The sequence below is a fragment of the Heterocephalus glaber genome, unplaced genomic scaffold (assembly GCF_053883595.1).
Source record: "Heterocephalus glaber isolate CG9 unplaced genomic scaffold, H.glaber_assembly_v1.0 deba00001504, whole genome shotgun sequence".
Taxonomy (NCBI): domain Eukaryota; kingdom Metazoa; phylum Chordata; class Mammalia; order Rodentia; family Bathyergidae; genus Heterocephalus; species Heterocephalus glaber.
Genome location: NW_028258324.1, coordinates 6,247,546 through 6,274,354, shown reverse-complemented (window position 1 = coordinate 6,274,354; position 26,809 = coordinate 6,247,546). Strand labels below are relative to the sequence as shown.

The window sequence follows — 26,809 nt, the reverse complement described above, 5'->3', positions numbered from 1 at the left end:
AAATCTGTGAGATGGAATCATACTAAATTTTACAGGATGGACTTGAACATGCAGTTCTCCTCCCAGAGTGCTAGCATTACAGGTATGTGTCATCATGCCCTGCTTTTGGGTCTTCTTTCAATCCTCATGGTGGATCTGAGTCATTAAAATAATTATCTTTTCATTTTTTCATATATGGCTGGTGCTAGATGTTTATTTTCAAGTACTATGAGATAGAATCCAGGAGCACTGAGAGGATATATACACACACATATAAGACCTTGATCGCCCACTGCTCCCAGCCCACAGGAAAGGGCTTTTGGGCCACCTTCTGTTCCGCCATGCCTGAACCAGAGAAAGGGGCTTCCAGGCCACCAACACTCCCACCGCTCCAGGCCCAGAGGTAGGGGCTTCTGAGACTCCGTCTCACTGCTCCTGGTCCAGAGGAAGGGGCTTCCCGGCCACCATCACTCCCCTGCTCCCAGCCCAGAGGAAAGGGCTTTTGGGCTCCCTTCTGTCCTGCCACTCCCAGTCCAGAGGAAGGGGCTTCCGGGCAACCATCCCTACCGCCACTCCTGGCCCCTGTGCCACCTTTCCCAGCTCAGAGGAGGTGAGCCATGCGGGCACCAACAGCACCTCCCTGCAACACCAGTCAAAATGAGAAAACACGTAAATAAGTCTCAAAACCAGGCTTTCAGATCACCCACAGAAACCCCAAACGGAAATGAGATGGAACACTCTGATACTCAACAACCTGGACTCTCTGAACTGGCAACAAAAGGGGATCTGGAAAAAATGAAATCAGAAATAATTTCTCAGATAACAGGAGAAATTGTGCCCCTAGTGCAAGACATGATTAATAAATCTAGAGAGGAGCTCAGGAACATGACGGAATCCCAACATAAGAAAAAAATGGAATCCATAAAACAGATGCAAATAGATTTCCAGGACATGAAAAACTCCACTGAAAGTCTACACAGCAGAATGAGCCAATGTGAGGAAATAATTTCAGATATAGAAGATAAGATTGCAATTAGTGACCAGGACAAGAAAAATTGCTTCAAAATTATAAGAGAACATGACAAATCAATCCAGCAGCTGCTAGATGACACAAAAAAGAATAATATAAGACTGATTGGGCTCGAAGAAGAAGCAGGAGAGAGTGCAGATGATATAAAAAAAATCTCTTCACAGAAGTAATGGCAGAAAACTTCCCCAGCAGGGGAAAAGAACTTGACATATAGATAAGTGAGGCATATAGGACTCCAAATAGCCTGGATCAACAAAAACCTACACATAGGCATATAATTGTTAAGATTCCAGAAACTCAACAGAAGAACAAACTTCTCCAAGCAGTCAGAGAAAAGAAACAAATCACATACAAAGGAAAGCCCATCAGAATCACAGCAGACTTCTCAACACAAACCATCAAAGCAAGAAGAGCTTGGAGTGACATATTCCAAGCCCTAAAAGAAAACAGCCTCCAACACAGATTGATGTACCCTGCAAAACTATCTTTCAAAATGGATGGAGAAATAAGATACTTTCATGACAAAGAGCACCTTAGGAACTTCATGAATACCAAACCAGCACTCCAAAAAATTTACACAATATCTTAGGAAGAGATGTTGAGGATCACATTCCCAGGAAACAAAGCAGAATGAACCCATCTGGCATGACAAGAAATTAAATGTAAAGGGGGAGAACCCAACAAAAAGAAAAAGTCATGGCAATGACAAGACAATATGTTTCAGTTATAACCATCTATGGTAATGGTCGCAACTCACCAATCAAAAGAAATAGACTGGCAGAATGGGTCAAGAAGAAAGATCCAACAATATGCAGCATACAAGAAACACAATTAATTCAAAAGGAAACTCATAGACTGAAAGTTAAAGGGTGGAAAACAATACTCTGTGCAACGGGAACCAAAAAAAAAGCAGGAGGAGCTAGCCTCTTGGCAGATCAAGTAGACTTCAAACCAACACCGATTAAGAGAGATGAAGAAGGACACTACATCTTTGTAAAGGGAAGAATCCAAGAGGAAGGGATGACAATCATAAATATCTATGCACCAAACACTAGTGCACCCAATTATATAAAACAAATACTAATGGACATGAAAAGTCATATATGCACTAATACAATTGTAGTGGGGGACCTCAACACCCCACTGTCACAAATAGATAGATCAACTAGACTAAAAATAAGTAATGAAATACTAGAACTCAATTGAACCCTTGAACAAATGAACTTAACAGATGTTTACAGAATGTTTCACCCCACAAAATCAGAATAGACATTCTTCTCAGCTACACATGGGCCATTCTCCAAAATAGACCATATACTCACACATAGAACATGTTTAAGTAAGTGCAAAGGAATTGAAGTTATCCCCTGTGTATTACCAGACCATAGTGCGATGAAATTGGAGATCCATAGCAAAAGAAACTGGAAAACTTTCATAAACACTTGGAAATTGAACAACACATTTCTGAATAACCAATGGGTCATAGCAAAAATTAAAGAAGAAATCAGACAGTTCCTTCAATTAAATGACAATGACAATACAACATATCGGAATCTATGGGACACAATGAAAGCAGTCTTACGAGGGAAATTCATAGCAGTGAATACACATATTAGGAAAACAGAACGAGCCCAATTAAACAACCTGATGCTGAACCTCAATCTTCTAGAAAAAGAAGAGCAGGACAACCCCAAAGCTCATACAAGGGAAAAAATTATAAAGATCAGAGGAGAAATCAATGCAATGGAGACTAAGAGAACGATACAAAAAATCAGTGAAGCCAAGAGTTGGTTCTTCAAAAGAATCAACAAATTTGACAAAGGCTTACCCAATCTTATCAGAAAAAGGAAAGAAAAGGCCCAAATCCATGCAATTAGGAATGAAAAGGGTGAAATGACAACAGACCCAGCAGAAATCCAGAGGATCATCAATACCTACTTCCAGAACCTATACGCCAATAAGATAGACAACACAGAAGAAATGGACAGATTCCTAGATACATATGAATTACCAAAGTTGAAGGAAGAACACCAAATATTCTAAACAACCCAATATCAACCAATGAAATTGAAAATGTAATTAAAAACTTATCAACTAAGAAAAGCCTGGGCCCTGATGGCTTCACTGCTGAATTCTACAAGACATTTAGAGAGGAACTGCTGCCACTGCTGTTTAAACTCTTCAGTGAAATTGAAAGGGAAGCAATACCCCCAAATTCATTCCTGGAAGTAAGGATCACCTTGATTCCCAAAGCAGAGAAAGACCCAACCAAAAAGGAGAACTATAGGCCAATCTCACTAATGAACATAAATGCAAAAATCCTTAATAAGATAATGGCAAATAGAATGCAGTAGATCATCAAGAAGATCATACACCCTGACCAAGTGGGATTCATCCAAGGGATGCAGGAATGGTTCAACATACGAAAATCAATCAATGTAATACACTTTATCAATAGAGCCAAGGACAAAAACCATATGATTATCTCCATACATGCAGAAAAAGCATTTGACAAAATCCAACACCCATTCATGAGAAAAACCCTACAAAAAATTGGAATAGATGGTCTCTACCTCAAACTGTTAAAAGCCATCTATGAAAAACCAACAGCCAATATCATACTAAATGGTCAAAATCTGAAATCCTTCACACTAAAATCGGGGACAAGACAAGGATGTCCACTATCACCACTCTTGTTCAATATAGTTCTGGAAACATTAGCCATGGCAATTAGACAAGAGAAAGAAATAAAAGGAATAAAGATAGGAAATGAAGAAGTCAAATTGTCATTATTTGCAGATGACATGATACCCTATATAGAAGACCCCAAGAACTCCACCAAAAGTCTTCTAGACTTAATCACCAAATTCAGTCAAGTAGCTGGTTACAAGGTCAACACACAAAAATCAATAGCTTTCCTCTACACCAATGACAGACTCACTGAGAGAGAAATAGGGCAAATAATTCCTTTCACAATATCATCCAAAAAACTGAAATACCTAGGAATCATCCTAACAAAAGAAATCAAAGACCTCTTCTCTGAAAACTATGGCACTCTGAAAAGAGAGATTGAAGATGATATCAGAAAATGGACAGACATCCCCTCCTCCTGAGTACAAAGGATTAATAGAGTGAAAATGGCCATACTTCCAAAACTGCTATATAGATTTAATGCAATTCCAATTGAGATCCCAGCAGCATACTTCATGGACCTTGAGAAAACAATCCAAAAATTCATTTGGAACAAGAAGAGACCCAGAATAGCAAAAGCACTTCTAGGTAACAGAGACATGGCAGTGGGTATCACAATCCCCAACCTGCAACTCTACTACAAAGCTACTTTGATAAAAAAAAACAGCATGGTACTGGCAAAGAAACAGACCTGAGAACCAGTGGAACAGATTAGAAGATGCAGAAACAACACCAGACACACTCAGCCATCTCATCTTCGATAAAGGAGCCAAACACCCTCACTGGAGGAAAGATAGCTTCTTTAAATAAATGGTGCTGGAAAAATTGGGCTTCAACTTGCCAAAGATTAAAACTAGACCTGTATCTCTCACCATGCACTAAACTAAAATCAAAATGGATTAAAGATCTAAATATTAAAATACAAACTCTGAACCAGTTGGAACAGAGCTTAGGTAGAACCCTTGAAGACATCAGTGTAGGATAAGATTTTATGAACAAAACCTCAGTTGCCCATGAACTAGCACAAACAATCAACAAGTGGGATCTCTTCTTATTAAAAGGCTTCTGCACAGCAAGAGAAACCACCAGCAGTGTGAAGAGACAATCCACAATGTGGGGAAAAATCTTCACCTGCTCTTCCTCAGACAAAAGTCTACTATCTCGAATGTAAAAAGAACTGAAAAAGATCAGACCTTCCAAATTTAAAGACCCAATCCAAAAATGGGCATCTGAAATAAACAGGCATTTCTCAGACAAAGAAGTAGAAATATCAAAAAAATACATGAAAAACTGTACAACATCACTGGTCATTCGAGAGATACTAATGAAAACAATGCTGAGATTCCACTTCACTCCAGAAAGAATGGCTGCTATCATGAAATCAACCAATAACAAATGCTGGCAGGGCTGTGGGGAAAGAGGAACCCTGCTCCACTGCTGGTGGGAGTGTAGACTGGTGCAACCACTGTGGAAATCAGTATGGAGATACCTCAAAGAACTAGGACTGGAAGTCCCATTTGACCCTGCTATTCCACTGCTGGGGATCTTCCCCAAAGAATTAAAAGAATCATACCACAGTGATATATGTGTGCCCATGTTCATAGTAGCACTGTTTGTGATAGCTAAAACTCAGAAACAGCCCAAATGCCCATCAACTGGAGACTGGATAAAGAAAATGTGGGGTTTTTTATAAAATGGAGTACTCAGCCATAAAAAATGAGAAATTAGAGACATTTATAGCTAAGTGGACGCACATTGAGGCAATACTCTTAAGTGAAATAAATAGGACACACATGTGTAAATACCAAATAGTTTCTCTGGTGTGAGAAACTGAAAGTGTAAATAAGGACTAAATGTATAATAGGTCATGTGAAATAGGAAGAAAAGGGGCAAAGGGGAAGGAAGTGGGAGGGCTAGGGGATAGGATAGAAGGGTATGGGATTAATATGAGAAAATGGAAAAATAGGAACAAAATCTTTGTAAATAGGGAGGAATGGAGGGGTTGAAGGGAGGGCTGGGCAAGGGTGAGAAATAAGAACCAAGAGAGACTATGTAAAGCTGCAAATCTCCAATGATGAATGTCCTTATATTGTATACCTAAAATGTACCATTGATTAGAATGAATAATCGATAATGCAAAATAGGAAGACAAGGTCCAAAGGGGTAGGGGTAGTGGGAAGGGGAGGGAAAAAGAAAGAAGGGAAAGGAAAAATGATGAGAAATGGAAAAAATGGAAATAAAGGCTTTTTAAATAGGGAAGCATGGAGGGGATCAAGGGAGGGCTAGGAATGGGGAAAAAATAAGAACCAAGATGCATTATGTAAAGGTACAATTCCCAATGAGAAATGTAATGGTGTTGTATACCTACAATGTACCAATAAAAGAATTTAATTAAAAAAAATTATGTAGTGAGTTATAATAACAGAGAAAATGCATTAATGTAAGTCTTGAGTCCACTGAATTGTAAATAGCTTACTAGAGGGTCACACTGATAAATCCTAACTCAAAACAGTACAAATAACACTCTGAAGTGACCAAGCTCAACTTCTCTATCTCTTTTTGCAGCAAAAGGTCCTGAAAGTTAAAAACAAAGGTCAGGTCATCTCACTTCTATCCTTCACCATGTTCCCTTCTTCACACCCTCCATTTTCCCTAGTTAACCATCCCTCACTTTAAGTAAATGTACCACAAACAGGCCAAGGCTGAGCTCTGATCAGAATATGGAGCTTGAGCAGAAAGAGAAGGATATGAGTTTAGGAACCATGTCCTCTAGCTGGTGAAAGACTTAAGCTGAACATATACCACCTGCTTGCTTCCCCTTGAGGATCTGATGTCCATTGGAGTTGTCTGGCATATCTAAAGTCACACAGTTAAGCCATGGTAGGTTTAAAGAGCAAAGCCTAGGTCTCAGCCTCTAGTGCTTTGGCCCATTTCTGGGAGCACCTAGAAGACACATTGATTGGGTTTTCCTATCATTTAGAACCATGAGGCCCAGGCTTATTTTCTTGTGCTAGCTGCCCATCCTGTGTGTGTCAGATGGCTCTGCTTCCTTGAGTTTTCATAACTCTCTTGTTTCTTGGCACCACTCCTCAAAGAGGAGCTGTGACCTCCTCCACACCCCCACATCTTTAACACAGCCAGACTCCCATGCTACCTGCCTAGACTGCCAAGTCAATCTTCTCATTTGTCGGTCATCATATTTTGCCTTATTCTGTGTTTTCTGAAATACTTTTCTTAACCCCTTTCTTCTCTTCCCTACCTAGTAGCGCGCACACACAGACACACACAGACACACACATACACACACAGACACACACACATGCACCTATAAGCTTGTTGAAGGCAGGCCTGGATGCTTCATCTCTCATTAATGAATTTCTCACTTGCCTAGTTCAGTGCCTACTTTGAGCAAGTTCTCAAGAAACATTTGTTGATTGAGTTAATTACTTAAGAGGTGATAAAAAGCTCAATCCAGTCATTACCACTCAACTGCCTTCTAAACCTCACTCAGCACTCAGCAACTATTCCAGGCATTTCAAGAGCAAAAGGCCATATTTTGAAATCCTGAGGTTGACAAAGTAATGCTCTATACATGGGAAGCAAACACTACTGGTATAAGCAATTATATAGTAAATCCATATTACTGTACTGGACTACTCTAAACGAGTCCCAGGGGAGGGGGTGCTGCTGTAGCTTGGAAAGCCATGCAGATAATGTTACTTCCACCTTTGCAAAAAGCAAAGGCCTTCTAAATACCCCAGAGTCAGCTTAGAGATAGCAGACAGGGGCAAGGACGTTTGGCAGCAATGCTAGGACCAGTTTGCCTAACACAGGCCCGGCAAAGCATTTGAAAGGTAAGTATACTGAATTCTGGTCTGGCCAGAAACAGGTTGAGTTCAATGCCACCAACATTTACTAAGCACCTACAATTCATGAATCTCAGTTCAGGCAACATGAGGAAATGAAGGTGAAGATCCAGTCCTGGCCTAAAACAAGAGTAGAATTTTTGCCAGGACACATTCAACTCATGATTTAGAACCTGATTCAGCACTCTTTCTTCCTCTGTGGTATCACTGGACTTCAGGTAGTTTACATCTAGTTATGTACATATGTATACATGTGTATGTACACATGTACACATGTGTGCATGCACAATTTTGATAGATTATTTATGCACTCAACTAACTTTTCTTGGGTACCAAATGTGTTCTCAACACTGTTGCAGGCAGTTTGGATTTAATAGTAGACAAAACAGACAGGAAGCTGTGTGAAGCTTTCAGTTTCTTTGTGTTCATATCTGCCTCCTCTCTGCCTGCCAAGCTTCACTGGAAAGGAGACCAAGCACATTTGATACATCTTTATATCACCAGTGCTTAACACAGAGTACTCTGTAAGAAAGGAGAGAAGGAAATGAGAAAAAATAGAAAGCAAATACTTACGCGAATGCTCATGAAGCAAGACAGAATAATGCCTCATCTCAATTGAGGGAATGAACAAAACATCATGGAAAGAGTAGAATTTGGGAAAGACTATGGGGAAGAGGTGGCATTTGGATTAGACTTGAAAGGCACATTGAGTATAAAAGCCAGGCATGATGGGGAGGAAACACTTCTGGTGGTTGCTAGAGGAGAGACAGCAAAAGCTTTGGATAGGAGAGAGCACTGCATTCTGGAGGCTGACGGCTTCCATTTTGGCTATGGCCCAGGGTGTGAAATAGGGAGGGTAGCAGGCAAGGTAGGAATGACGTGGCAGAGATGACAGCCTAATGAGCCTTCAGATACTCCAGGGAGCACTGAAGGAATTAAACCTTGTCCTGCTGGCAACTGTGAGTCAATGGTGGTTCTTGACTGAAAGAAAAGGGAGGATTGAGAGGTCCTGGTAATATTATAAAAGGATACATTCGTTGTGTCTGGTGGGCTTTGACTGGAGACTTTCCAAAACCCCCGTTATCCTGTGCACAAATGGGAACAGGCGAGATCAAGGATCCAAGACAGAAGTGCCTACACCTAGATTACATAGCACAACAGTATAACAAAACAGCCCCAGTTTTTTTCTTTTTTTATGAATGTCTGATATCCTAAAACATATTCATCAGAACAAATCAGATTAGAACTGAAGTCAGGAATGTTTATGCCCCTGTCTTCTAAAACCAAGACAACTAAGGCATAAGAGAAACATGGACTACAGCTTAATTAATTAACAAATCAATAATTATCAACTGTCCAGACATCAAACCTTGCCATTTATAGATATTCATGCAACTATCATAGGCTTTTGGACACAAAGAATAAAATACATAAAATATTCTCTCCAAGAGCATTACAGCCTACTTAGGGATCCAGGACAATTTTGAGAAGTTGGAATACAGAAAGCACCAGTGCTAAGGGGTTTACCTTGTAAACTCAGGAAAAGTCAGAACTCTATTGGTTTGGTCTAAAACATCACAGCAAGCCCCATCATACATCCATGGTACCTGCTATACACTGCCAGGTACATACTAGATGTACAGTAATTATTTGTTGAAAGTATTAAGGAACATGGTATTTTGGGATAAATTGAAAATAACTGAATTAGAATGCAGTGTATACAGTAAAATATAACACTCCAGAATCTATTGCATGAAAATGTATCAAAAGAAAACAAAAATGTGATATACTCTAAAAGCTTCTACAACTTTGATCAAGGACAGCAGAAAGAATACCAAGGAATCAGAACTCATAATGCAAATCATACATCCTTTTCTGAGATCTGATTCTGTAATCTATAAAACAAGAGGATTAGATATGAGCTATGAAATGCTCTTATTTTTTATTAATTTTATAGGTACATTTTAGGTATACAATGTAATGACATTCATCATTGGAAATTTGTACCTTTATATAACCTGTCTTGGTTCTTATTTTTTCCCCATTCCTCTGCCCTCCCTTCAACCCCTCCACCCCTCCCTAAAATGCTCTTATTTTGTGAATTAGAGACCAGGTCTTCTGGGACCATGAGTTCTACCAAAAGCATAAAATGAGTGGGTCCATCCTTCCAAGGGCCAGGCCCTTCTGGTTGAGGACCTCTCACAAAGGCATGCAGTCACTTTTCTTGTCAGAACATTGGCAGAAACCACAATGATGCATTTGGAAAACTCCTCTGTCAGAGGGCCCAGCAGCAGAGTTTTCTTTTTATTTCTTAAGTCTTATTCATTGAAATTCAACCACCTAACCCATAAGCTCCTTAGACAGCATATTTTTAAAAATCAATGTACCTGGAAAGAAGACTAGCTTATTTCTAATACCTCCATTTGACAAAGGTTCACAAGATCTGTTACAGCCACATGGAAATAAATGACACTGGACCCTGCTGCCACTAAATCATGGAGCCTGCAGATCAGCACCATGTGCACATTCCCAGTTCCTGGTGCTTTCCTGTGGCTGTGTGTTCCGTGAGGATTGAGTGTGTGGCTCATGATTGGAGCTGCTGCTAAAAAGACAGAACATAGTGCTGTTCTTTCTTCTCACAACAGCTTTCTTAAGAGGGAACAAGCTCTTGGCTGGTGATTCCCACCCTTGCCTGTACACTGGAAAGAGCTATAAAAACTATACTGAAGCCTGGTCCCACTCCGGACAAAAATTGGAACAAAAAGCAGTCAAAAAGAGAAAACAGTAATATGTATGGCAAATATTAATTCAACCCTATCAATAATCACATCAATCATCTAAATGTACAATTAAAAGACATACAATCAGAGTGGGCCAAAAAATAAGACAAACTATATGTGGTCTACAAGTGACCCACTTCAAATATAAACATATATATAAGCTAAAAATTAATGATCAGAGAAATTTACACTATACTAACATCAATCAAAGGAAAGTGATAGTAGTTACATTAATCTTAGACAGGGAAGACTTCAAAGCAAGGCAACTTATCAGAGATAAGAACAGCATCACACAATCTAAAAGGGGTCAAATCTCAAAGAATACAAACAATCCTTAATAAGTACATGCCTAACAACAGTATCAAACTATGTGACACAAAAACTGATCAAATTTCAAGGATAAAAACATGAATTCTCTATTATAACTGGAGTTCAACCTCTATCAGAAACAAACAGACCCAGCAGACAGAAAATCAATAAGGACATAACTGAACTCAATAACACCATATCTCAGCTTGATAAAACAGACATATACCAACAACTTCATCCAAAGAGAGAAGAATACACATTTTTTCTCAAGCTTACATGGAACATTCACTGATAGACTGTATTCTGAGCCATAAAACATAACTTAATAAATTTGAAAGAATATCACTCATTCAGTATCTGCTCACAGATCACAATAAAATTAAACTAGAAATTAATACTAGAAAGATAGCTGGAAAATCTCAAAATATGTGGAGATTAAACAATACTCTTCTAAACAACTCATGGATCAAAGAAATCTAAAGAAGAATTTTAAAATATTTTCAATTATGTTAACACAACTTACTGAAATTTGTGAGGTAGCAAAAGCAGCACTTAAAGTTTACAGCATTGAATACATATATCTTTCTTGAAAAAGAAGAAACATATAAAATCAATCATCTGAGTTTCCATCTTAAGAAACAAGGAAATTCCAAGTAAGCAGAAGAAAAGAAGCAGTAAAAAAATTAGAGCAGAAATCAATGAAATTAAAAATTAAAAATCAACACAGAAAAGCTATGAAACTGAAAGATATTTCTTTGAAAACATCAATAACATCAGTTAGCCTCTAGCCAAACTAAGAAAAAAAAAGTGAACACGAATTACTAATATTAGAATTGAAAGAGAAGACATTATTACAAGGCCAAGGGACATTAAAATAATAATAAAGGAATGTTATGAACAACTCTATGTCCACAGATTTGATAACTATATTAGTAAGTTTCTCACTGTTTGGACAAAATGCCGAACATCCATAACTTAAAGGAAAAAAGGTTTATTTTGGCTCATGGTGACAGTCCATGATTGGCTGACTCCAAGGCAGAAACGGCATGGTGGAGGAAAGGTGCTCAACTCATGGCAACCAGCAAACAGAAAAATAAAGAAGAACAGGAGGCAAGAATACACTCTTCCTGGTAACACCTTCTAACCATACATTCGGCTACTGAATTCATCAAAGGATAAATTCACTGATGAGTTCAACACCCCCATGATCCAGTCACCTCCAAATTCAGGAGACATTTAGGGGACATCTATATCTACATAACAATAACCTAGATGAAACAGGACAATTCCTTGAAGCTTAGAGTCTGCAAAAACTTGAAAAAGAAGAAATCAAATCAGTAATTAATAAGCTTACAACATAGAAAGCACTGTGCCCACATACATTCACTGAGTTCTTCCAAACATTTAAGAAGAAATTATCCCAATTCTCTCCTCTCTTTCCAGAAGATAAAAGCAGAGACTATTTCCTTATTCTGTGAAGTCAGTATTACTTTAATATCAAACACATATAAAGATATTACAAGAAAAGAAAACTATGGGCTAATATCACTCATAAACATAAATGCAAAAAAATAGTCAAGAAAGTAATAGCAAAGCAAATCAAACAATGCAGAAAAACAATTATATACCATGACCAACTGGAGTTATTCCTGTTATACAAGTTTGGTTCAACATTAAAAAATCAATTTGTGTAATGTCATATTAACAGGTTAAAGAAGAAAAGTCACATTAGTATACAAACAGAAACAGATAAACCATTTGACAAAAACAAATACCCACTAATAATACAAACTCTTAGCAAGTAGAGATGAACACTCTCAATCTGATAAAGAACATCCTTGGCCCAATATGGTAGCACACACCTATAATCCCAACACTTGGGAGGCTGAGGCAGGAGGGTTACCAAGTTTTAGCCCCACTTGAACAAGTTAGTGAGACCTGATCTCAAACATTTTTTTAAATGTTTAAAAACAGCTGGAAATGTAGCCCAGTGTTAAGGCCATGAGTTAAATTTCCAGTACAAAAAAAATCCACAAAAACACTCTAGAGATAATATGATACTTTAACTTTGAGAAACTAGAAGCTTTCCTTCTAAGATAAGGAACAAAGTAGGGATGTCCTTTCTCATTACTTCTTTCAACGTCATACTGGAAGCTCTCATTAATACAAAAGATAAGGAAAGGAAATAAAATATATACTACTTGGGAAAAAGAAATAAAACTGTTTTTGTTTGCAAATGACGCAGTTTTAGAAAATCCCAAAGAAACAACAACAAAACCCCTGAAACTAATAAACAAAGGAGCAAAATACATATAAAATACATATAAAATTTAGAAGTGCCAGCAACCTGAAGCCACATGATGGGAAGTGCCAGCAGCCACATGTGGTAGATTCCATGTCCTGGCCATGACCACTCACCCTGGCTAGCGCTGCATTTTGTTTCCACTCAACACAGGGCAACAGAGGAGCCTGCCAACCGACCAATCTGATCATGGATGAGGCCAATGCCTTTGGAAAGAAGTGAAAACTCTGAAGTCTTCTGCCTTTCATCCCAGAAATTCACAAAAACGAGAGACCTACATGGGAGGAGCAGCACCCCTCCCTAACACAAGCAATCAGGTCCCCGATGCAAGGACACAGCACCCCCTTATGCAAGGGCATGACCACCCACCAACTCCAAGTCAGCCCTACCTTTTGTTTCCCCATGGCTTTTGCACAGCAGAGGTGAGAACTAACCACTGACCTAATCCTGAATGAAGACAATGCCAAGAAGAAAAGGAAGCAACTGGACCCCACAAATGAGGACATTAAGTCCAACACCACACTCAAACCCCTCACATATAACTTACATCCAACAGAGACCAGAGTGTTGATTGCATTCCCCATCTGTCAACTAGAGCAGGGACATTCTTTGTCTTGGACAGTAACAATAATTGGGAAGGAACAGATGGAGGGGCCTCTGGTACAGGAAGGACACCTCAAAAGCCCATAGACTGAACACAGCAGAAAGTCACAGCATCAGAGGGAGCCCAGCTGCACTGGAGGAGTGGTGCCCCACACCCACATCAGAGAGCCCACCACTCCAGAAGAGCTTTTCTCATTCTCCACTTCCCCACTCCCCCACCTTTACTAGTACAACCATTAAGCTTTATGAATCTTTGAACAGTTAATGTCACACTATTGCTGTTCCATATTGTGTCATTGTTAATAGAGGTAAAGTCCCATTTAGCAGATATTTACCGTAGGTCAACATTTGGTTTGTCTTAGTGTTCATACTATAATTATATGTCTCTTTTCTATGGAAAAGTATGGTACTTTATTGGTTCATATGGTTTGTCAATATTCAGTTTGTATTTAATGCCATAATAGATGCTGATTTTATTACTATAGCCAATGTGACATAATTGTTGCTATAATTGGTCTTATTGAGATGCCAATATCTAGATTGCCTTGGGATCATAAACAAAACTGTGTCCTATTCCAGGAGACTGAGTACTAGACCAAATATGCTGCAACCTCCCATCTCAAGTAAACAGATGTGGTTGGATCCTGGGAGAGAGGCAAAGGCCAGTACTTATCCATGCCCAGAGGATACCACTGAAAAGTAGACATTAACTAAAGAGGTCTCTATACTAGAAACAGAATTTTCAACTAAAATCAAATAAGATTTAACATAAAACAAATAAACAAAAAATAGAAACATGAGAAGACAAGCCAAAAATGCCTTCCAAAACTCCCAACTCTCCCAGTGTAGATCCATGCAGCATCGAAATGGAGAAACCAAAAGCTTCACACCCAGATTATTTGAAATGGCACAGAAAATATGAGTAGAAAAATGTTGGGCCAATTAAACAAAATCATCAGCAGTCTAAAGGAAACACTTATGAAAAGATAGAAGAGTTAAACAAAATGATGTAAAACATGCATGACCAACGTAGAAAAGAATTAGAGACCACAAAGGGGCTCCAATTAGAAATTCAGGAGATCAAAAATTCTATTGAAAGTAAGGGCAGCTGAATTGGCCAATGTGAGGATAGAGTCTCAGAAATAGAATACAAAGCTGTTGTTGGTGACTAATTAATGAGAGATATCTTAAAAACAAGAGAACATGAAAAATGGATCCATCAGCTGTTAGATGATTCAAAGAAGATTTATATAAGAGTAATAAGAATTAGAAAAAAATCGGAAGATAAAATAAATGGCATTAAAAAAAACCTGTTCACTGAAATAATAGCTGAAAACTTTTCAAATAAGGTAAAAGAATTTAACATAGAGATAAGTGAGGCATATGGAACCCCAAATAGCCATGATCAGAAAAAAATTACCCCACAACACATCCTGGAAGTTCAACACAAGAATAGAATCTTGAAAGTGGGTAGAGAGGGGCCGGGGATTTAGCTCAGTGGTTTCACTGCCTGCTGCGCAAGCGCAAGGACTAGAGCTCGATCCCTGGTACCAAAAAAAAAAAATGGGTACAGAAAAGTAACAAATCACTTATAAAGGAAAATTCATTAAAATTGCAGCAGACTTATCAACATAGACCTGAAAGTCCAGAAGACCTTGTAGTGAAGTGTTTCAAGCTCTAAAAGAGAACAATTTCCAACCCAGGCTGACATATTTTGTGAAACTCTTTCAAATTGATGGAGAAATAAGAAACTTTCATGATAAAGAGCACCTAAAGAAATTTATGACCACCAAACCAGCATTCAAAAAACTTCTCAAGGATACCCTAGAAAAAGACAGTAAAACTGTCTTTACCAAAGGTCTAGTAGATCCTCGGTAGAGGTAGACACCAGGCAGGGGGAGCTCTTAAGTAGAAGGCAAAGATAGGGAATCAGCAACAGGAAAATAATATAATGACAAGAATAAGTCAATACTTCTCAGTAAGAATTTTCAATATGAATAGGCTCAATTCCTCAGTCAAAAGACACACACTGGCAGAATAGATCAACAAAAAAAATCTAAAGATATGCTGTATGCAAGAAACATATTTAATCCAAAGTTAAACTCATAGACTAAAAATCAAAGGATGGAAAACAGTGTTCCGTGCAACAGGGATCTGGAAAAAAAAGCAGGTATATATATTTCTATATTCAGAAAAAGTGGACTTTAAACCAAAACTGATCAAAAGAGGTCATTTCATATTCATTAAGGAAACAATTCAACAGGAAGAGGTAACAATTATTAGTATATATACACCAAACAATGGTGAACCCAATTTCATAAAACAAGCACTACTGGATATATAAAAGAGCAGACAAACATAAACACAATTACAGTACGGAACCTCAATATCCCATTATGACAAATAGATCAACTAGACAAAAATAATCAACAAAAATATCAGAGTTGAACAAAACTTTCAAGCAAATGGACTTAATAGATATCTACACAGCATTTGACCCAATAACAACAGAATACACATGATTTTTGCAGCAAATACTAGTTAACAAATCAGTTTTAAGTAAATGTAAAATACTTCAAATTATACCATGCATATTATCAGACCATAGCACAGTGAAGTTAGAAATCAATAAGAAAAGAAAACACAGAAATTATGCAGATGTGTGGAAACTAAACAATATACTGCTAACTAAGCAAGGGGTTACAGAAAAAAATCAAGGAAGAAATAAGACAGTTTCTACAACTCCACGATAATGCCAGTACAACACTCCAGAACTTATGGGACACACTGAAAGTAGTCCTAAAAGGGAAGTTTATAGCTATGAATGCCCACATCACAAAAATAAAACAAGGCCCCAAAATTAATCTAATAATATGACTCAAGATTCTAGAAAAATCCAAACTCAAAGCTAGTATAAGGAAGAAAATTATAAAGATCAGAGCAGAAATCAATGAAATTGAGACACCCAAAAATGAATTAATGAGAATTAGTGAATCTGAAAGCTGATTCTTCAAAAACAATAAACAAAACAGAAAAAACTTTGGCCAATCTAACTGAAAGAAGGAGAGAATAGACCCAAATCAATGCATTTAAAAATAAAAAGGGATTCAGGGTGCTCCTGAGGCAACCAGGGCTCCAGCTCAAGGATCCCAACGGTTTCCCCACCCCTGCCCCAGTACTCACTTCTCCCCAGTCCCTCTGCTTTCCACACTGTCTCCTCCACCACCCCATATCACCTCAGAGGCTTCTCACCTTCCAAGACCTACAGAGATGTTAAGACCTTCCAATTAAGAGCACAGTAGATGCCCACCAGAGCAGCTTAAGTGCACAGGCTGAGAGGCCCCTGGCCTTCTGGAGCCCCACTTCATCTAACTCACCATGTCCACCTATAACCAGTGAGATAGTGAGGACCACTTGACCTGTCCACCAGAGCAGCTTAGCCACATGGGCACCTGCAACACTTACCCCTCCCTGGCCTCCTGCTGTGCAGCTACCTGATTCCACATTTCAGAGGCACATGGAGGCATAGAAGCCACTGTCCTGAGCTGCAGAAATGAACAACAGATGAAGAGCATCTCTCAGGCTCCTTGATGAAAACTGCAGCCCAAGGGAAAAGTGAAGAGAACCTCTGCAATAAAGGCACACCAGACCAACATACTTGGGTAAAGTTGCTATATTGAAGAGTTTATTAACTATAAACATATGTTGGGTTGGTCCTCGATTTTGATTTAATTCACACTGTTAAAGGTGAAAGGTTAATAACTACCACAAATTGTCATTTTCTAAGATGTACTTGATGCTATGGTGTTGCTGATTATATCACTTGGGCTAAGCTGTTGTGATTGATCTAATCAGCTGTCCTTTCCAGTATAATGAAAATGAGATAGCCTCAGAGCCATTAGAGACTCAAAACCTAAAGAACAACTATATCTGGATGATACCTCTGAGAAGCAATCATTCCATAAGGGTTCTAACCACAGGCAACAAAAATACAATAAGCCACTTTGAAGTATCAACCCAGGAGTTAAACCAAGGACAATACCAAAAACAAAAATGAGAAGGCATTTAAGTAAGGCACAAACTCAGACTTCCACCCCACAAAAGGCAAATCCTAGGGGAAACGAGGTGGAAAAGCCTGATAATCAACCACCTGGACACCCTGAACTGATAGCACAGGAAGTAACAAAACAGATGAATGAGGCGCTAGAAAAATTCAAAGCAGAAATAGTCTCCTAGATAACTACAGAGATGGTGAGCAGAGTGAAAGACATGATTAGAGGCTCTAAAATAGAAACAGATTTTAAAAAATAGATGAGCTCAGAACCATCCTGGAAGCCATGAATGCCCGGCATAAGAAAAAATGGAAACCATGATAGCCTAGCATAAGAAAGAAATGGAATCCATGAAACAGATTCAAACAGATATCCAGGAGATGAAAAACTTCATTGAAAGTATTCACAGCAGATTGAGAACATGTGAAGATAGACTATCAGATATAGAAGACAGGATTACAATTAGTGACAATGAAAACAGAAATTTCTTAAAAATAGTAAGGGACCATGAGAAATCAATCCAGCAGCTGCTAGATGATGCAAAGAAAAATAACATAAGACTCATAGGAGTCCATGAAAAATCAAGAGGCAATGCAAATAACATAAAAAAACTCTTCACAAAAGTAATAGTAGAAAATTTCCCAGACAGAGGTAGAGAATTTGACATACAGATAAGTGAGGTACCTAGAACTCCAACTAGCCATGATCAAAAAAATCTACACCTAGAAATATAATAGTCAAGATCCCAGAAACCCAACAGAAGAACAAAATGCTAAAGTTAGAGAAAAGAAACAAATCACCCTCAAGGGAAATCCCATCAGAATCACAGCAGACTTCTTAACACAAAACTTCAAGTCAAGGAAAGCCTGGGGTGAAGTATTTCAAGCCCTAAAAGAAATTAACTTCTGACACAGAGGAGGTGAGCTGCTCCCAGCACACAGGCAGAGGCTTCCAGGTCGCCTTACCACCCCCACCAGCACAGAGGAGGTGAGCCACATGGGCGCCAGCAGAACCCCACCACCACAGAAATGAGAAGACACATAAACAAGTTTCAAAACCAGACTTCCAGATCACCTAAAACAACAACAAAGGGAAACGAGATGGAACACTGTGATACACTATCACCTGGACTCCCTGAACTGACAACAAAACAGGATCTGGAAAAAAATGATATCAGAAATAATTTCTCAGATCACAGTAGAGATTGTGACCATAGTGCAAGACATGATTAATAAATCTAGAGAGGACACAGATAAAAAAAATAGAGGAGCTGAGGAACATAATAGAATCCCAACATAGGAAACAAATGGAATTCATAAAACAGATGCAAACAGATTTCCAGGAGATTAAAAACTCCATTGAAAGTCTATGCAGCAGAAAGAACCAATGTATGGATAGAATTTCAGATATAGAAGATAAGATTGCAATTAGTGATCAGGAAAAGAAAAATTGCTTTAAAATTGTAAGGGACCATGAGAAATCAATCCAGCAGCTGCTACACCATGCAAAGAAGAATAACATGAGACAGATTTTTATGGAGTCAATGAAGAAACAGGGGAGAGTCCAGATGACATTAAAAAAACTGTTCACAGAAGCAATGGCAGAAAACTTCCCAAGCAGGGGAAAAGAACTTGACATACAGATAAGTTAGGCATAAAGGACTCCAACTAGCTGTGATCAAAAAAAAAAATCTACACATAGGCATATAATTGTTAAGATTCAAGGAACCCAACAGAAGAACAAAATTCTATATTCACTTAGAGAAAAGAAATAAATTGCATTACAAAGGAAAGCCCATCAGAATCACAGCAGACTTCTCAGTGCAAACCCTCAAGGCAAGAAGAGCTTGGAGTGATGTATTTCAAGCCCTAAAGGAAAACAGCATACAACCCAGATTGATATACTCTGCAAAACTATCTTTCAAAATTGATGGAGAAATAAGATACTTTCATGAAACAGAGCACCCTAGGAACTTCATGAATACCAAATCAGCACTCCAAAAAATTTTAGAGAATACCCTAGGAAAAGACAATGAGGATCACAACCCCAGGAAGCACAGCAGAATGAATCCATTGGGTGCAACAAGAAATTAAATGCAAAGGGGGAGAATCCAGCAAACAGAAAAAGTCATGACAATGATAAGTCAATATGTATCAGTTATAACCATCAATGTTAATGGTCTCAATTCACCAATCAAAAGAAATAGACTGGCAGAATGGATCAAGAAGCAAGATCCAACAATATGCTGCATACAAGAAACACATTCAATTCAAAAGAAACTCATAGACTGAAAGTTAAAGGGTGGAAAACAATACTCCATGTGACAGGAACCAAAAAAAAAAAAAGCAGGAGTAGGTATCCTCTTTGCAGATCAAGTGGATTTCAAATAAAAATCTGAAACACTCTGGGCCCAAGAATTTCAGATAAGGGATAGTCAACTTGTATGTACAAATCTATTGTGAACATGTGTTTTCATTCCTCTTAATTAAAAACTTAAGAACAGAACTGTTGGTTCTTAACAGTATACAAGAAATTTCTATATTGTTTTCCAAAATGGTTTTATCATTTTACATTCACATTAGCAGTATTAGAAAGTTCTAACTGGATCACACCTAAGCTGACATTTGCTCTTTTAAAACTTTTAACTTTGTCTCCCTAATGACTGTATAATTCAATCTTTTTATTGTACTGATTAGTATTTTTCTGATTCTAGTGTTGCATGCCTTTCCTTGTTCTGTACTGGCTCTTTATCATCTTCTTGTGTCTACTTTTTAATTGGGTTGTCTATTAATAAGCTGTAAGAGTTCTTTATATATTCTGGTAATAGGTTATATGGATTATAAATATGGCCTGTTTAAGGACTACTTTTCATTTTCTTAACAATGTCATTTAAAGTTCTAAATTTTCATAGAATCTCATCTATCAATTTTTTTTCTTTTATACATCATGTTTTTTATATCCTAGGAAATTCTTGCCTACACTAAATTCATAAACATTTTCCCTTATAATTTCTTCTTAAAGTTTTATACTTTTAGTCTTTCATATTTGGGTTCATGGACCCTTTCAAGTTATTTTCATGTATGGAAATAAAGGGTTGAGGTTAATTTTTTACATGCAGATACCAGGTGTTCTACTGTCATTAGCTGAAAACACTATCTTTTCCTCTGCTCTTGAATTGAGTTTATGTTCTATAAAATGATAATGTTAAATAATCTTTCAAAACTCAGGAGACCACATATGTGTGGTTCTATTTCTAGATTCTTTGCTTTATTCCAATGATCTATATGTCTTTCCCTATACCAACACTGCCTTGATTCCTGTAGCATTAGAGGAAGTCTTAAAATTAGGTACTAAACGTCTTCCAACACTGTTTTTAACTTTTATTTTTACTTTTCTAGGTCCTTTGTACTCCTACATAACTTTTAAATTTCAATATCCAATTCTTCATTTATAGCAAGTATACATAGACCTGAAATTTTATATATACCTTGTGTTTTCTAATCCTGATAAATTCACATGCAAGTTCTAGGGGCTCCTAGAGATTTCTTAGTATTTTCTCTGTAGATGATCATTTCATCTACATATAAAGATTTTACTTCTACCTTGCTAATCCTATCCTAATTGCATCATTTTATTGCCAGACTATTTTGTTTGGGCCTATGTTTCAAAGTTTAATGGACAGATTAAGAGTAAGCATATCTGCCCTTGTTCCCCACCTTAGGGAGAAAGCATTTTATCTTCTCCAATCATATAAGGCATTTTTGCTGGAAGTATAGAGTACATGGCTTATCTGTTGAGAAGGTTCTGTTCTACTTCTAGTCTCCTGAAATCTTTTACCATGAAAAGCTGTAGAATTTAGCCCAATACTTTCCCTCCAACTACTGACAGTATCATATGGCTTTTTCCTTTCCTCTGTTAAAACAATGACTTTTGGGGGTGGATCTTCCAATGCTGAACCTACACTCCCATCCCTATAATAAAACCACTTTCTACATACTGCTATATCTGACTTCTAATAGTTTGTTTTGTTAAACAAATTTTTATCTATCTTCATACTTTTCTCTTCTATTATCTTTATCCAGTTTTAGTTTTAACAGAATGTTGATTTCCTAAAATGAAGGCGGAAGTGTTCCTTTTTTTCTGCTTTAAATATTTGATATAATTTATTAGTTAAAATGTATATGAGACTGCTGTTGTTATATAGGTAGGTTTTCAAGCTAGGAATGTACTTTCTTTAATAGGTGCTATTCAAATTTTATAATTCCTCCAGAGTTAGTTTCATTAACTTGTCTTCAAAGGTACTTCTTAGAAGTTGTCAAATTTATTTCAAAAAAGATTTTTGTGATATACTCTCTAAATCCTTTTAAATGCTGTAAAATCTGTGGTAATATCTTCTAGATGTTGATATTGTAATTTTAAAAATGTATAATTGATATTGTGTAATAGGGAGAAAAGGTCTAAAGGAGTAGGGAAAGTGGGAGGCGTAGAGGAAAGGAAAGTAGGGAAAAGAAAAAAAATATGAGAAAAGGAAAAAAATCAAAACAAAGTCTTTGCAAATAGGGAAAGGTGGAGGGGGTGAACCAAGGGCAGGGAAAGGTGAAAAAATAAGAACCAAGATACTCATGTAAAGACACAAGATCCCAATGATGAATGTAACTGTATTTTATACCTAAAATGTACCAATAAACTTAATGAAAAAAATAAAATAAAATAAAACTGTAAAAAAATTTTAAAAAAAGAAAATAACTTCTAACCTAGACTGTTGAATCCTACAAAATTATCTTTCAAAATCAATGGGGAAATTAGATACTTCCATGACAAAGAACACCTTAGAAATTTCATGAACACCAAACCAGCATTCCAAACAATTCTAAACAATAACCTAGAAAAAGACCATGAAGGTCACAACTCCATGAGGCCCAACAGAGGGAAGCCACCAAGCAAGGTAAGAAAGTAAAGGAAAAGGGGGAAAATAAGAAATAAAAGAGCCAATAAGAGTAAAACATCATGACAAGGATGAGTCAATATCTATCAATTATAACCATCAATGTTAATGGACTCAATTCACCAATCAAAAGAAATAGACTTGCAGAATGGATTAAGAAGCAAAATCCAACAATACACTGTATACAAGAAACACACCTAACCCAAAAAGAAATTCATGGACTGAAAGTAAAAGGATGGAAAACACTTCCCCACATGACAGGAACCAAAAAAAAAGCAGGGGTAGAAATCTTATTTTCAGACAAAGTAGATTTCAAACCAAAACTAATTAAGAGAGACAAAGATGGTCACTACATCCTTGTGAAGGGAACAGTCCAAGAGGAAGAGATGACAATCCTAAATATATATGCACCAAATACAAATGCCCCCAAATATAGAAAACAAATGTTGAGGGACATGAAAAACCAAACAAGTACTAATACAATTGTAGTGGGGGAACTCAATAACCCACTATCACCAATAGACAGATCATCTAGACAAAAAATTAACAACAAAATTCTAGAACTGAACCAAGCTATTGAACAAATGGACTTAATGGTTGTTTACAGAGTGTTCCACCCCACAAAATCAGAATACACATCCTTTTCAGCTGCACACAAGACATTCTCCAAACTAGATGACATTCTAGCTCATAGGACATGTTTAAGTGAATGTAAAAAAATTGAAGTTACCCCCTGTATATTATCAGACCATAGTTCAATAAAATTGGATATCAATAACACAAGAAACTGCAAAACTCCCACAAACACATGGAAATTGAATAACACCCTCCTGAGCAACCAATGGGCAACAGAGGAAATTAAAGAAGAAATTAGACAGTTTCTACAAGTAAATGATAATGCCAGGACAACATACAGGAATCTATGGTACAAAATGAAAGCAGTTCTGCTAGGGAAATTCATAGCAGAGAATGCCTATATTAGGAAAACAAAGAGAACTGAAATAAATAACTTAATGCAGAATCTCAAGCTCCTAGAAAAAGACTAGCATAAGAAACCCAAAGCTTGTACAAGAGAGGAAATTATGAAGAGCAGAGCAGAAATCAGTGGAGTGGAGACTAAGAGAATGACAGAAAAAAATTAATGAATCAAAGAGTTGGTTTGTTGAAAGAATAAATAAAATCGATAAACCTTTAGCCAACCTTGTCAAAATACAGAAAGAAAAGACTCAAATCCATTCAATTAAGAACAAAAAAAGTGAAGTCAAAACAGACCCAGCAGAAATCCAGAGGATCATCAATACCTACTTCAAGAATCTGTACTCTAAGAAAATGGAAAACACAGAAGAAATGGACAGATTCCTAGATACATACAAATTGCCAAAGTTAAATGAAGAAGATATAGAAATTCTAAACACTCCAATTACAATGAGTGAAATTGAAAATGTAATAAAAAATTTACCACCAAAGAAAAGCCCAGGTCCTGTTGGCTTCACAGCTGAATTCTACAAGACGTTTAAAGAACTATTGCCATTACTCTTTAAATTCATCAAGGAAATTGAAAGGGAAGTAAGGCTTCCAAATTCATTCCTGGAAGAAAGACCCAACCCAAAAACAGAACTACAGGCCAATCGCCCTAATGAACATAGATGAAAAATCCTCAACAAGATACTGGCAAACAGAATACAGAAGATCATCAAGAAGATCATACACCATGACCAAGTAGGATTTATCACAGGGATGAAAGGATGGTTCAACATACATAAATCAATAAATGTAATACACTGCACTAATAGAGCCAAGGACAAAAACCATATGAGCATCCCAATTGATGCAGAAAAAGCATTTGACAAAATCCAACACCCATTCATCATAAAAACCCTACAGAAAATTGCCATAGAAGGTCTTTATCTCAACCTGATTAAGGCTATCTATGAAAAACCAACAGCCAACATCATACTAAATGGTCAAAAACTGAAAACCTTCATGCTAAAATCAGGAACAAGACAAGGATGCCCACTATCACCACTCCTGTTCAATATAGTTCTGGAAACATTAGCCACAGCAATTAGAAAAGAGAAAGAAATAAAAGGAATAAAGATAGGAAAGGAAGAAGTTAAACTGTCATTGTTTGCTGATGATATGATACTTTACATAGAAGACCCAAAAAATTCCGCCAAAAGACTTCTAGACTTAATTGACAGATTCAGTAGAGTAGCTGGATACAAGGTCAACACTCAAAAATCAATAGCCTTCTTGAACACAAATAATGGATTCACTGAGAGCAAAATTTGGGAAACAATTCCTTTTACAATAGCATCCAAAAAAATGAAATATCTAAGAATCAATCTAACAAAGGAAACAAAAGACCTCTACAGTAAAAACTACAGCACTCTGAAAAAAGAGATTGAAGAGGATATAAGAAATTGGAAAGATATCCCTTGCTCCTGGGTAGGAGGAGCCAATATAGTGAAAATGGCCATACTTCCAAAATTACTATATAGATTTAATGCAATGTTGATTGAAATTCCAACAATATACTTCACAGCTAGAGAAAACAATTTAAAAATTCATTTGGAACCAGAAGAGACCTAGAACAGCAAAAGCAATTCCAAGCAACAGAGACATGGCAGGAGGTATCACAATTCTCAACTTGAAACTATACTACAAAGCTACTGTGATAAAAACAGCATGGTACTGGAAAAGAAACAGACCCGAGGATCAGTGGAATAGATTAGAAGATGCAGAAACAACTCCAGACATACTCAGCCACCTCATCTTTGACAAAGGTGCCAACCATCCTCATTGGAGGAAAGATAGAATATTTAATAAATGGTGTTGGAAAAACTGGATTTCAACTTACCAAAGATTAAAACTAGACCCATACTTATCACCATGCACTAAACTAAGATCAAAGTGGATTAAAGATCTAAATATTAAAACAGAAGCACTAAACTCGCTGGAAGATAAGTTAGGTAGAATTCTTGAAGACATTGGCATAGAAAAAGACTTTATGAACAAAACCTTAGTAGCACAGGAACTAGCACAAAGAATCAACAACCAGACCTCATCATATTAAAAAGCTTCTGCACCACAAGAGAAACTATAAACAGAGCTAACAGACAGCCTACAATGTGGGAAAAAAAATTTTAGCACCTGTACCTTAGACAAAGGACTATTATCTAGAATATATATAAAGAACTGAAAAAAATCAGACCCCCCCAAATTCAAACACCCAATTTAAAAATGAGCATCTGAATGAACAGACATTTCTCAGACAAAGAAATAAACGCAGCAAATAAATATATGAAAAAATGTTTAACATCACTGGTCATTCAAGAGATGCAGATGAAAACAACACTGAGATTTCACCTCACCCCAGAAAGAATGGCTGCTATCAAGAAATCAACCAATAACAAATGCTGGCGGGGATGTGGGGAGAAAGGAACACTTCTCCATTGTTGGTGGGAGTGCATACTGGTGCAACCACTGAGGAAATCAGTATAGAGATACCTCAAAGAACTAGGGCTAGAAGTCCCATTTGACTCAGCTATTCCCCTACTCAGTATCTTCCCAAAAGAGTTAAAAGAATCATACCATAGCAATATATATGTACCCATGTGTATAGTGGTACAGTTTGTAATAGCTAAAGCTTGGAAACAGCCCAAGTGCCCATCAACTGGAAATTGGATAAAGAAGATGTGGTTTTTTTATAAAATGGAGTACTACTCAGCCATAAAGAATGAGAAACCAGAGACATTTATAGCTAAATGGATGCATATTGAGGACATACTCTTAAGTGAAATAAATAAGGCACATATGTGTAAATACCAAATAGTTTCTCTAGTATGAGAAACTGAAAGTGCAAATAAGGATTAAAATGATTAAAATGAATAATTGATTATTTGAAATAGGAAGAAAAGGTCCAAAAGGGTAGGGGAAGTGGGAGGGAAAGGAAAGAAGGGAAAAGAAAACTTATGAGAAAAGAAAAACAATTTAAACAAAGTCTTTGTAAATAGGGAAGGGTGGAGGGGGTGAAGGGTGCACAGGTAATGGCGAAAAAATAAGAACCAAGATAATCATATACAGGTACAAGCACCCAATGATAAATATAAATGTGTTGTATACCTAAAATGTACCAATAAAAGAATTTAAGCAAAAAAAAATTTAAAAAGTAAAAAAGGTAAAATCACATGGACACTGCTGAAATCAAAATCATTATTAACAACTACTTTGCAAATGTGTACACCAATAA

The 26,809-nt window shown here is 37.1% G+C and overlaps 1 pseudogene; it reads left to right on the top strand.

Annotated features, from left to right (window-relative positions):
• Positions 1 to 320: 320 nt before the first annotated feature.
• LOC147825226 (large ribosomal subunit protein uL16-like) overlaps positions 321 to 26,809 on the top strand; it is a 36,778-nt pseudogene continuing 10,289 nt past the window's right edge.